We start from the raw sequence: 11,723 nt of genomic DNA, 5'->3' as shown, positions 1-11,723 counted from the left end.
CTGGTTGCCTGACCCCTGCACACATCTGTGCCTCCACCAGCTGGGATGGGGGCAGGGGGGCTCTTTGAGGAAGGGCAGCAGCCATGTCAGCGCAGAGCCAGGCGCAGATCACCTGTGGAGAAGTGTTTGTTGAATGAGTGGTATTTTGTCTCTCTCCAGAAGCTGAAACCAAAGAAAAACATTACAATAGCTCAAAGCCTGGTGCGAATCAGAAGTTCAAGGCTTGTTTGCCCTCTCAATTGGCAAAAAACAATGCTTGTCAGCCATGAAACTTCTGAGGGAAATTCCCTGGCCCCTCTGCCAGAGCTGGGATCCTTGGAGATGACCTCATGAGACAGAGGGTGGCAGGGCAGGAGGGGCCCAGTAGGTGAGAAGGCAACTTTCTAACCAAAAGGGCTTCTCAGAGGCCTCAGCGTGAAGTGAGTAGGACCCAGGAATGTCTTAGGAAGGCCAGAGCAGAGACCAGGTCATGAGAGACAGCCAGCGGTGGGTGAACTGTGGGTACATCTCCTCAGAATTTGAAGAAAGGAAAGGGGCCAGGGTGTATGTGTATGTGTCTTGGGGGTGTCTGTGTTTGCTGAGCCAGGAGGTAGGATACTAGGCTTGTCAGGCCTGAAGGCCACTATTCCAGCAAGTCTGGGCTTCTGACTGGGCCCTCTGAGTAGATGGTGTGATATCTTTAGGCCCTACTAGCTGTTCTCATCCTACTCTGGGGAAGACCCAAGACTGCACAGATGCAGGACTGTTATTGATACCATGTGCCTAAAAGTGGCTGGAGAAGTGGCCTGGACCTGGCCAAACAGGGAATCCTAGAGATTCTTGGCCCTTGGAGAAGAAGAGAAGGAGCAGGGAGAAAGGGAGGAGGGGAGAGGGCAGTCTCCTCACACACTCTCATTTATCCTGTCCCTTCAGCAGGCAGCCTTTCCGGGGACCTGGGAGAGGCACGCAGAGTGATAAGCTGATTCCTAAGGGGCTGTGTCCAGCTAGGGTGCTCGGTGCTCCAGAGAAGAGACAATGAGCCGCTGAGCCATGAGCTGGGAGAGAATAGAAAGCAGGGGAGGAGAGCAGGGAGCTGGAGGTGAGAGGGAGGAAGGGCAGGGAGAATGAAAACCCAGCTTGTTGGTGGTTTCTTCTTTTTTTAAGAGCCACAAGCTGAGATCAAAGGTGATATTTTTACAGCAACTGAAATAGAAAACCACCGGGCACACAGTGGGAGGTGAGCAGCCGAAACACAGGCCCCTTTATGCAGCCTGTGGCCACAGCAAGCACACTGCCCTCTGTGGAGTGCCATGGGGTGTGGGGGACAGTGTGGCCTCCATCTTCCCAACTCAGGTTCAAGAAAGAAGTGACGGAGATGAACTACGGCCCTCGATGCTGGGAGAAGAGAAGGACGACAGTGAAGGATGGTAGTGAGCACCTGGTACCTGACACCGTCCGTCAAGAAGATCATGCTCATCATTCATGCATATCATTCATGTATTGGTTGTCAGAGCTGTGCCAGGCCCAGTTTCATCCTCACAGAGCCATGTGAGGACGGATTATCATCACCCCTGTTTTATGGAGGAGGAAGCCAAGGTTCAAAGGAAAGGTGTTTGGTCAAGTCCCACGGGAAGCTGGGAGCAAATTGAGAACTAGAAACCTGGGGCTCCTAATCCAACATCCTTTCTGCTCTCTGTAATCACTCACTACACACATACCAAGTTATTTATTGAGCTTCTGCTATTACTGGTCCTCGCTGGCCCCGGCAGAACAGGGTGGGCACACTCAGGTCTACTAGAGCACTGGGTCTCAAAGTGTGGTCACTGGACCAGCCACAGCAGCCTCACCTGGGAATATGCCAGAAATGCAAATTCTCAGACCCAGCTCAGAGATTCACTGAACCAGAAATGCTGGGAGTGGACCCAGCCCTCCAGATTTTAATGAACTCTCCAGGTGATTCCAATGCACACAAGTCTGAGAATCATTGTACTGCATTACCTCAGCTTCCACATCTGTACTTCAGGGAGAATTATTGTACAACACCCGTCTCATGAGGCTGAACCCAATATCAGCTAACAGGTATGATGAGTACACATCCTGTGCCAGGCATCCTTCTAAGCCCTTTACCAATATAACTAGTTTAACTTCACATCTCTATGAGATAGGAACTAACATTATCCTCATTTCACAGATGAGGAAATGAAGGCACAGAGAGGTAAAGTAACTTGCCCAAGGTCACACAGCTAGCAAGTGGCAGAATTCTAGAATCCAAGCTCTGAACAGCTAACCAATGGAAAGCCCCCAGCAGAGGGTCTGCTCCCAGAATGTGTTCCGGGCATGGCTGAAGATGTGATGGTGGCAATTAGTATTACTTCACCTGAATTTGAGATGATAATTCCCATTTTGTAAAGGTGAAATCTGCAGCCTTGTTAAGATCGAGGAGTGAGTCAGCTACAAAGGCAGCCTCAGTGTCTGAAACTCCAGGCAGCCTGCAGGTCTTCATCATTTATGCAGCTTTGAGACCACAATAAACCATATTGGTTTTCTGAAAACATCCCAGTTTTCTGTAGGGTAGAGTGTGGGTTCTGACAGGGGTGAGCTGGAACCCGAGTTTGGCCACTCGGGGCTGCGCAAACTTCGAAAAATTGCCTCACCTCTCTGAACCTCCTTTTCCTTATCTGTAAGGTGGATGGTGACAGTCTTAACCTTGTAGGATTCCTGTGAGGGTTGGGAAAGATGACATTTGTGTCAACCCAGAGCATGCACAGAGCTGGCCGTCAAGCGTCTTGCCTCCCTCTCCTCCCCCTCTTTGCAGCTACCTCAGTAGAAAGACCAGCTCTGGACCCAGAAAAGGTTTAATGATCAAAATGCATTTGTCCTCCAGCTTTTCCTGCTTTCCCCCCATATCTCCTTGAAATAGCAGCCAAACCAGGGTTTCTGGGGTGAAACACTGGCACCTGCTGTATACAAGTTGGGAGTTAAGTAACCTGTAAAGAGTAGAGGTGTTCTCTCTGCATCACCACCACTGGCCAGGCGTCCGCAATCAGCTAAAGCGTCTGAGCATCCGCCTGCCTTGAGGCAGTTTGGCCTAGACATCTGAAGCTCGTTAGCTGCCTGCTCCCTGGGGGCTGAGCCTGCTTGGTGAGAATTATTCCAGACAGAGCCACAGAGGATGGAGCAAACAAAGACCAGGTGAGGTGTGGCCACGATGGGGGGGAGGGGGAGAGCATAGTCTCCCAGAGCAGCCTCTGGGGATCCCTGGAGAGCAAAGGAGGCTGGGAGAAAGCAACAGGCCTGGGCCAGCTCCAGCCCAGCCATGAGCTCCCTGGCTATGCAAACTGCAGCTGGGGGATGGGTGGGAGTCTCTTTCCCTATTTGGCCCTCAGTTTCCCCATGTGTGCTTTGGAGGAGGGGCACCCTGAGGGCCTTCCAGACCTGACATTGTGGGACCCCGGCCTGACCTAGAATTCTGAGGTTTAGCTCAGTGCTGGTGGCAGGTGAGTGATGAATGGTGGGTGGGGAGATAATTCAAGGATGGAGAGCCATGATCCCTCCCTTGCACCTGGACATCAGAGGAGAGTTGGGAAGGGAAGACCAGAAAGTGATTCCACATTTCAGAATAGTCAGGTAGGTTCTCTCTCGGTGCCCATAGGTGGAAGAGACAGTGTCCCTCATGGCGACACGGGCTCCTGCTGGGCGAATGACTGGGAGCAAGGCGCTCTTCCCTTTCTAGACTCATCACTCCACTCTGCTGTCCAGGTAGGTCACAGCTAACTTTTGCTTAGCAATGTTTATTGACTCCTTATTTTATGGCAGGCCCTGTTTTAAACACCGTAGTCATATTAAAATCATTTAATCTTTTCACTGGGTGGCAGTTCCTGGGTGATTGACCAGCCTGGAGTCTGGCCCTCATCTGGCCAGTTCTGACATTGACCTTTCTCAAGACACCCAGAGAGGTCAGTCAGGCTGGCCCCAACCATGTTGCTCAAGATCGATGCCTCCTCCCAACACTATTATAGCTGACACCAGGCAGTCTCCCTTTCCACTGACAGGGGTGCTCTTGTCCTCTCCCCACTCTCCTTCCCTCCTAGGAGCCTAGTCTCTGGGAAGCTGTTGCCTGGTGGGCCTGGAACCTGAGCAGAGGGGCGAGGAGGGCTAGTGCAGAGGGTTGTTGATGCAGACCTTTGTGAAGCGTGATGAACCATCCCCACTCCGAGCAGAGAGGCCCTCTGGGGGGACTGGGATGGGCACGTCCCTCAGACAACAATTCTTACCTTCTGGACGGCGTTAGACATGCACACGGCCAAAGTGGGCTTCTCTGAACCTCGGCTTTTCTCTGGACGCTTCACTTCTAGCTTGCTGCGTCTTTCTTTGGACGGTTAACAATATGATGACCATGCTGGGGAGCTGTGTCCCGAGCCAGGGAGCCTTTTGATTCATTCACTTCTCACAGGGCAACCATATTACAGGCATTTCTAAGAAAGGCCCCGAGAGAGGTGGGGATCTGCCCAAGTTCACACAGCCAGTCAGGACTGAGACGACCTGGATTTCCAGACAAGTCCCAGTTAATCAGTTTATCACTTTCAAATATGAAAAATGAATTACATATCTTCAGAAAAATTGGGAAATAGAGATAGGCAAAAGCAAAAATAAATATGTTATACCTTTGGTTTGTTTCTCAGAGAAGCTTCCCCCTTCCTTCTCTCTCCCGGACCTCAGCCACACTCCCCCAGCCTCAGCTATAATCAATACCTCACCTTCTTTTGCCAACAGCTGTTCCCTGAGAAATAAGCCTTTGCAGCGGATCCTGGATAACAGCATTAGACCAGAATCTGGAAATGCCTGGCATCTCTTCTGGAACAGCAGAGCTTCTGCCCAAATGGAATTGTTCAAGTGTAGAATATAGTAGGATATTCTTCTGGCCAGGAGTCTAGAGCCTAACATCTAGCCCTCCCTGGTCTGTGGATCGACCTTATGACCTTGGGCCAGTCCTTGCCCTCTCGGTTTTTTTCTCCTTTAAAATCAAGACTTGGACTTGACCAAATGATTTCCCACAGCCTATCTCAATCTGTTGGCTTCTCTTGGGGAAGTACCATGCCTTTTCCTCTTAAATGGATCATAGAATTTAGAATCTGAAGGCAGGGTTCAAGGTCCCCAAGGCCATCACTCCTTAGCTATGTGACCCTGGTCAGGGCACCACAGTATTCTGCGCTCTGCAACCCCATGGAAAGGCACAGACCACAGTACTTGCCCTCTGTGTGTCTCAGGGCTGCCATAGATCCCATGGGAAGTGGGCCTTTAAGGCCTTTGGATGACACAGAGTGAGGTGCTCTATTGGGCTATTTAGCTGTGGGTGTCCCCTGTCTGCCCAGTGCCTGGCTCCATCCTGGCTCAGGGGTCTGGCCCAGGTTTGGAGATGGAGCCATTGCCTGCCCCAGGGCTCACAGAACTCTGGCAAGAGGAGTGTGTGGACCCTGGACCCAGCCCACCATATGAAGTGTCAGTAACATTGCCCAGAGGGCCTCGGGGCCCATGACATCATGAACAGCAATTTCCATGTTGGAGCTCACAGAGCTAAGGCCATTTTAAAAAATAGTACTGCCTTTTTCCTTTCTTTTTCCATTTTGGCTATGGCATGGAATGTGAAAGCTGCTAAATTACTGCAGAAAGGAGTAGAGGCTGGGTTCAGAGGCTGCCTCTGCTTTCTGGGGTCCTAACAACAATGGCAAGCGCAAGAAGTCTGCCCCCTGCTTCCTCATGCTCACTTCAACCCTATTCCAGGCTCCCCTGGCAGAACCAAGGGAGGGGCACTGCTGGTTCCCACATGACCTCTCTGGACCTCAGCTTGCCATCTGTTATGGACTGGATGTTTGGGTCCCCAAGTTCATATGCTGAAGCCCTACCCTCCAGTGTGATGGCATTTGGGGGTGGGGCTTTGGGGAGGTGTTTAGGTTTAGATGGGTCATGAGGGTGGGGCCTCCACAATGGGATCAGCGTCTTTATAAGAAGAGGAAAAGAGACCAGAGCGCTCTCCCTCTCTGTCTTTCTCTCTCTTTGAGTATAGAAAGAGGCCACATGAGCACTTGGTGAGATGGCATCTGTCTGCAAGCTGGGAAGAAGTCCCCCATCAAGAACTGATCTACCAGCACCTTGCTCTTGAACTTCCCAGACTCCAGAACTGTGAGCAATAAATGTCTGTTGTTTAAGCCACCCAGTCCGTGGTATTTTTTTCTAGCATCCTACGTGGACTAAGATACATCTATGAAACAGGCATAAAAACCCCTTCCCTGACTATCAATGATTAGAATAAAATATACTAACAGCCAGCCATTTATTTAGTCATGCATTCATTCAACTAATATTTATGAAACACCTTCTATGTAACAGGCAGGCACTACTGAGGTATGACAATTAAGTTGACGAACTTGTTGCTAATTTTTTTTTAATATCAGATGGATTATTCATTATGAATTTGTGCCAAATGGACAAACAGTTAACCAAGTTTACTATTTGGAAGTGCTGAAAAGGCTGTGTGGAAAAGTTAGACGACCTGAATTTTTTGCCAACAATTCATGGCCCTTGCATCACGACAATGCACCAGCTCACACGGCACTGTCTGTGAGGAAGTTTTTAGCCAGCAAACGAGTAACTGTATTGGAACACCCTCCCTACTCACCTGATCTGGCCCCCAAGACTTCTTTCTTTACTCAAAGATAAAGGAAATATTGAAAGGAAGACATTTTGATGACATTCAGGACATCAAGGGTAATACGACGACAGCTCTGATGGCCACTCCAGTAAAAAGAATTCCAAAATTGCTTTGAAGGATGGACTAGGTGCTGGTATTGGTGCACAGCTTTCCAAGGGGAGTACTTCAAAGGTGACCATAGTGATATTCAGCAATGAGGTATGTAGCATTTTTTCTAGGATGAGTTTGTGAACTTAATTGTCTGATTTTATATTCTAGGAGCTGGGGTATTAGCGGTGAGCAAAGCAGACAAAAATCCCTGCCCCCACTGGGCTGATAGTCTAGTAGGGGAAGACAGATAGTAACCAGATAAAGAAGTAAAGGATACAGTATGTCCCATGGATGATGGTAAGTATAGTGGAGGACAAGTCTACCTGGAGGGAAGAAGAGTGCCACCAGGGAGGGGCCTGTTTGCACTTTAAACAGGGTGGTCAGGCATCCCTGAGAAGGGGGACTAAAGGAGGTGACCAGAGGCCACGTGCTCACTTGGGCTATGAAAGGACACTGGTTATAGTAGGAAGCAGGGTACAAGTTGGAAATGTGTGTCTTCTGTGCCTCAAAACATTCTGGGCAAGGGTAGGCTCTGAAGAGTTAAGGGCAGATGGTACAGTCTCATCTTACCTGTTAGACTCAGTTTTAACAGGCCTTTGCTAAATAACTCCTTCGTGTCAGGTGCCAGAGAATGCCTGAGGGTGCCAGAGAGAGCTCAGATTTGCTGCCTGACTGAGAAGACTAGGTGGCCGAGGCCTGGGCTCAAGTCCTGGCTCTGCCACTGGCTGACAATGTGATATTAGATAAGGCACTGTCCTTTCTTGGCCTCAGTTTCTCTGTCTTTAAAATAAGATATGTGGTGGTTGCCAGGGGCTGAGAGTAGGGGAAAAGGAGACGTGACTTCTATCGGGTGTGGCATTAGTTTTTGGGGGTGATAAAAATGTTCTGGAATTAGATAGTAGTGATAGTTGCACAACTTCATGAATATATTAAAATTCACTGAATGGTACACTTTTAAAAAAACTAAACAAAGAAAAAAGGTGGTTGGTTGGAAAAGATGATCTCTAAAAGAAGGAACACATATATTTTTTGGGTCTACAATGCCCCAGGGCCTGGATTCAGCATTTATATGTTATCTCATGATATCTTGGGTTTCTTCCAGTTCAGGCTTCCTGTGATCCACCACAACGTATTCACCTTGCAATCGCACATCAATAAGTCCAACTTGAATCCCTCCTTCAGGCCCACAGCTAGTATATGTCTGTTCTAGGAGCTAGGGTATAGCAGTGAGCCCAGTGGACTGGTACAGAAACTGAGGAAGAAAACAGAAGGAAATGCAGTCTCTCCCCGCAGGAGCTCAGAGCCTATGGAAGAAATCAGAACTGCACACTGTACCAAGGAGGTTATTTTCTTTAAGACTAGCTCCTTCCTTTCCTTTTCTTGTACAGGAAAGAACCAAAAAGTACAAGGCTGGCCCACCACCATGGAACCCTACAGGGGGCACTGGGAGGTAATTCATTTATGCATTGGGGTCCTTGGCTGGGTGTTCAGGATACCGCAGTGGGCAGGTGAGACCCAGCCCTGCCCTTAGGAAGGGAGACAGGCTTTAAAACGATCAAACACACAATTAAGAATTTCTCTCATTGTGATTGCGATTGCGATCCGTGCAGTGGAATGAAATGCACATGATGCACTGAACGGCTTAACAAGAACACTGGCATGGCTGGGGCTGGGATCTGAGGGAGGGGAGGGAAGGAACAATGAAGGGGTGTGGCGAGGTGTTGGTGATGGCTGTACATGTCTGCAGAGGAAGGCCAGTATGGGTGAAGAGCAGAGATACGAGGGCAACTGCAGCAGAAACAGGCCAAGCCCAACCATGCAGGGCCTTAGAAGCTGGGGGCCGTACGTGCCTCACGCCTGTTGTCCCTGCTCTTCAGTGTCCCAGTTCGGACAATAAACTATATAGCCACCTTTCTTACAGGCCATGTTAAGGGGTTTCTCCTAAGAACAACCACTATTCCAGGAAGGCCTGATCATCGCTCCCTCCCTCCCAGCCTTCAAGCCTGCTGCTCTGCACGTCCAGGAGCAAGGGCCTGCCAGCCTGAGCGGCCTCCGTGGTTATTTGAGCTGGATGATGTGCGAAGGGCCCTGCTTGGCAGCCCCTGGCCATCCGGCCCCCCTCTCCTCCTCCCAGGCAGACCCTGCTCCCCCCATGCCAACTTCCCCCTCTTCAATATCTGGAGGTGAGAGCTTTTCCACCAGGTCTCAGGCCAAGCATGGTTCTTGGCTCCAGGTTCTGTAATCCGGTTTCCGGCCGTCCCCGCCCTCGGGGCTACTCCCTGAGGACCGGCTCCAGGCCTCGGCCGCAGCCTCACGCTCTTTCCACTCTTGTTTTTTTTTAAATTTTTGTCTCTTTATTTGCCTCTCTGTGTGACTCTCCCCCCTTGGTTGGCTTCTCTCTATCTTGCCCTCTTCTCTTTTTCCTTCTTTTCTCTAGCGTAACTTGGCATTATGAGAAAAGCATGTGCTTTAGGGCAGATGGAATGGGGTTCAAACCCTAGCTCTGTCACCTGCTGGCTGTGTGATCACAGGCAAATGTATCCTCCTGAACCAACGGAGGATTCTATGAAATGGTCCAATACTGTTAATTCTTGTTTTCCTGGGAGGTGTGAGCTGAGATGAAATTCATAAAGTGCTTCCTGGGAAACAGTTGGTGCTCAACAAATGGTAGTTTCATCTTCCCTTCCTTTTGCAATTTCTTCTCTCTGACCTTCTGCATGTTTTTCTCACTTAACTGCAAAGTGAGAAACAAAAACCCTCCCACCAGACCCCAACCACTTTGCTCTCTCGGCACAGCCCACCACACCCAGACTGGAGTGGAGCCAACAGCATCATGACATGTGAGTGTGCAGCCTGCTCCCTGCTAGCCCTGTGGCTGGGAGGCGTGGCTGGATGTCATGGCTGGGCCTGTCTGCCATGGGGCTCCCTAGGGGGACATGGGAGGTGTCTTCTGAGCTTCGCTGTGATGTAAGAACCAGAGTCTTTTGTGTTTTTCACCCACTGAAGGACAAGTGAGGCAGCCTTTCAACCTCACCCCCTGGCCTGTAGACTTTTCATTGTCCCCTCACACCACACCCTGCCCTTCCCAGCCTCCGAGCCATTGCTTATGCCTCTCACTCCACGTGAAACACCTTTTTCTCCCTCTGTCTCATTTTGGGCCTTATGCCAGCTCTGGGGCTTAGACATGACAGAGAAAGAGAACAACAATGTGTTCAGTGTAATATACTGTGCTATTTTTAAAAATCAAAATAAAATAGCTTGCCTGAGCTTACAGTCAATCTGGAATTGAAACATAGGTCTGCAACTCCAAATTCCTCATTCATTCTCCTCCCTCTGCCATACTACCTGTTATATAATTGTGACTATGTGGACCCTACTGTGACTTACTTCGTGGATGTCACTTAAAAGGTAATTGTGAAGATAAACCCATACATTTATGGTCAACTGATTTTTGACAAGGGAGCCAAGACAATTCAATGGAGAAAGAATAATCTTTTTAATAAATGATGCTGGGACAACTGGCTAGCCACATGCAAAAGAATGAAGTTCAATGGCTACCTCATACAATATACAAAGATTAAGTCAAAATGGTTCAAAGACCTAAATATAAGAGCTAAACCTAGAAAGAAAACTCTTAGAAGAACATATAGGTATAAATTTTTATAGCTTTGGATAACACAATGATTTATTAGATTTGACACCAAAAGCACAAGGAACCAAAGGAAAAATAGAGAAATTAGATTTCATAAAAATTTAAAACTTTGTGCTTCAAAGGACTTTATCAAGAAAGTGAAAAGATAACCCAAATAATGGAGAAAAATATTTGCAAATAATGTACTAGGATACAGATTTGTATCCTAGTAAGCTAGTATATATGAAAAACTCCTACAACTCAACAATAATAAAACAGATAACCCATTTTTAATGGGCAAAAGATTTAAATAAACATTTCTCCAAAGGAGATATACAAATGGCTAATAAACATATGAAAAGATGCTCAACATCATTAGCCACTAGGGAAATGCAACTAACAACCACAATGAGATGCCACTTCACACCCATTAGGATGACTAAAAAAAAAAAAAAGACAGAAAACTGCAAATGCTGGCGAGAATGTGGAAACATTGGGACCTTCATTCATTACTGGTAGAAAGGCAAAATGATGCAGCAACTGTGGAAAATATTTTGACAATTCCCCAAAAGTAATATAGAGTTACCATATGATCCAGTAATTCTATTCCTAGGTATATATGCAAGAAAATTGAAAGCATATATTTCATACAAAGCTTGTACATGAATATTTATAGCAGCATTATTCATAACAGCCAAAAAGTGGAAACAACCCAAATATCCATCAACTGATAAATGAATAAACACAGTGGGGTATATCCATACAATAGAATATTATCCAGTTATAAGAAGAAATCAAGAAGTACTGATACATGCTACAACATGGATGAACTTGAAAATGAACTTGAAATATCCAGAATAGAAAAATCCATAGAGACAAAAAAGGAAATTAGCAGTTGCTAGGGCCTGAGGCAGTGGAAGGAATGGGGAGTTATAGGTACAGATTTCTTTTTGGGGATGATGGAAATGTTCTGAAAATAGAAAGTGGTGATGGTTGCATGAATTTGTGAATATACTAAAAACCACTGAACCGTACACTTAATGGCATGTAAATTATATATCAATTTATTTTTTTTAGAAAAAAAGTAGTGTAGATCTAGAGGAGGTCTTGAAGAACATTGAACCCAACATCTCCCACCCCATGTTAAAGATGGGAAAATTGGAGCCCACAGAGGAGTGGGATCACATAGGAAGTTTGAAACAGAGCAAGGATAAACCCAGAACTATATCTGCCCCTCTCTCTCCTGCCCAGGTGATTAGTTCCTAGGGGACAAGAACGTTTATTAATCTTGTCCCTCCTGTAACAATAGCACAG

The sequence above is a fragment of the Hipposideros armiger genome, unplaced genomic scaffold (assembly GCF_001890085.2).
Source record: "Hipposideros armiger isolate ML-2016 unplaced genomic scaffold, ASM189008v1 scaffold_132, whole genome shotgun sequence".
NCBI classification, from domain to species: Eukaryota; Metazoa; Chordata; class Mammalia; order Chiroptera; family Hipposideridae; genus Hipposideros; species Hipposideros armiger.
The sequence above is the reverse complement of the archived record's forward strand: the minus strand, read 5'-3'. Positions refer to the sequence as shown.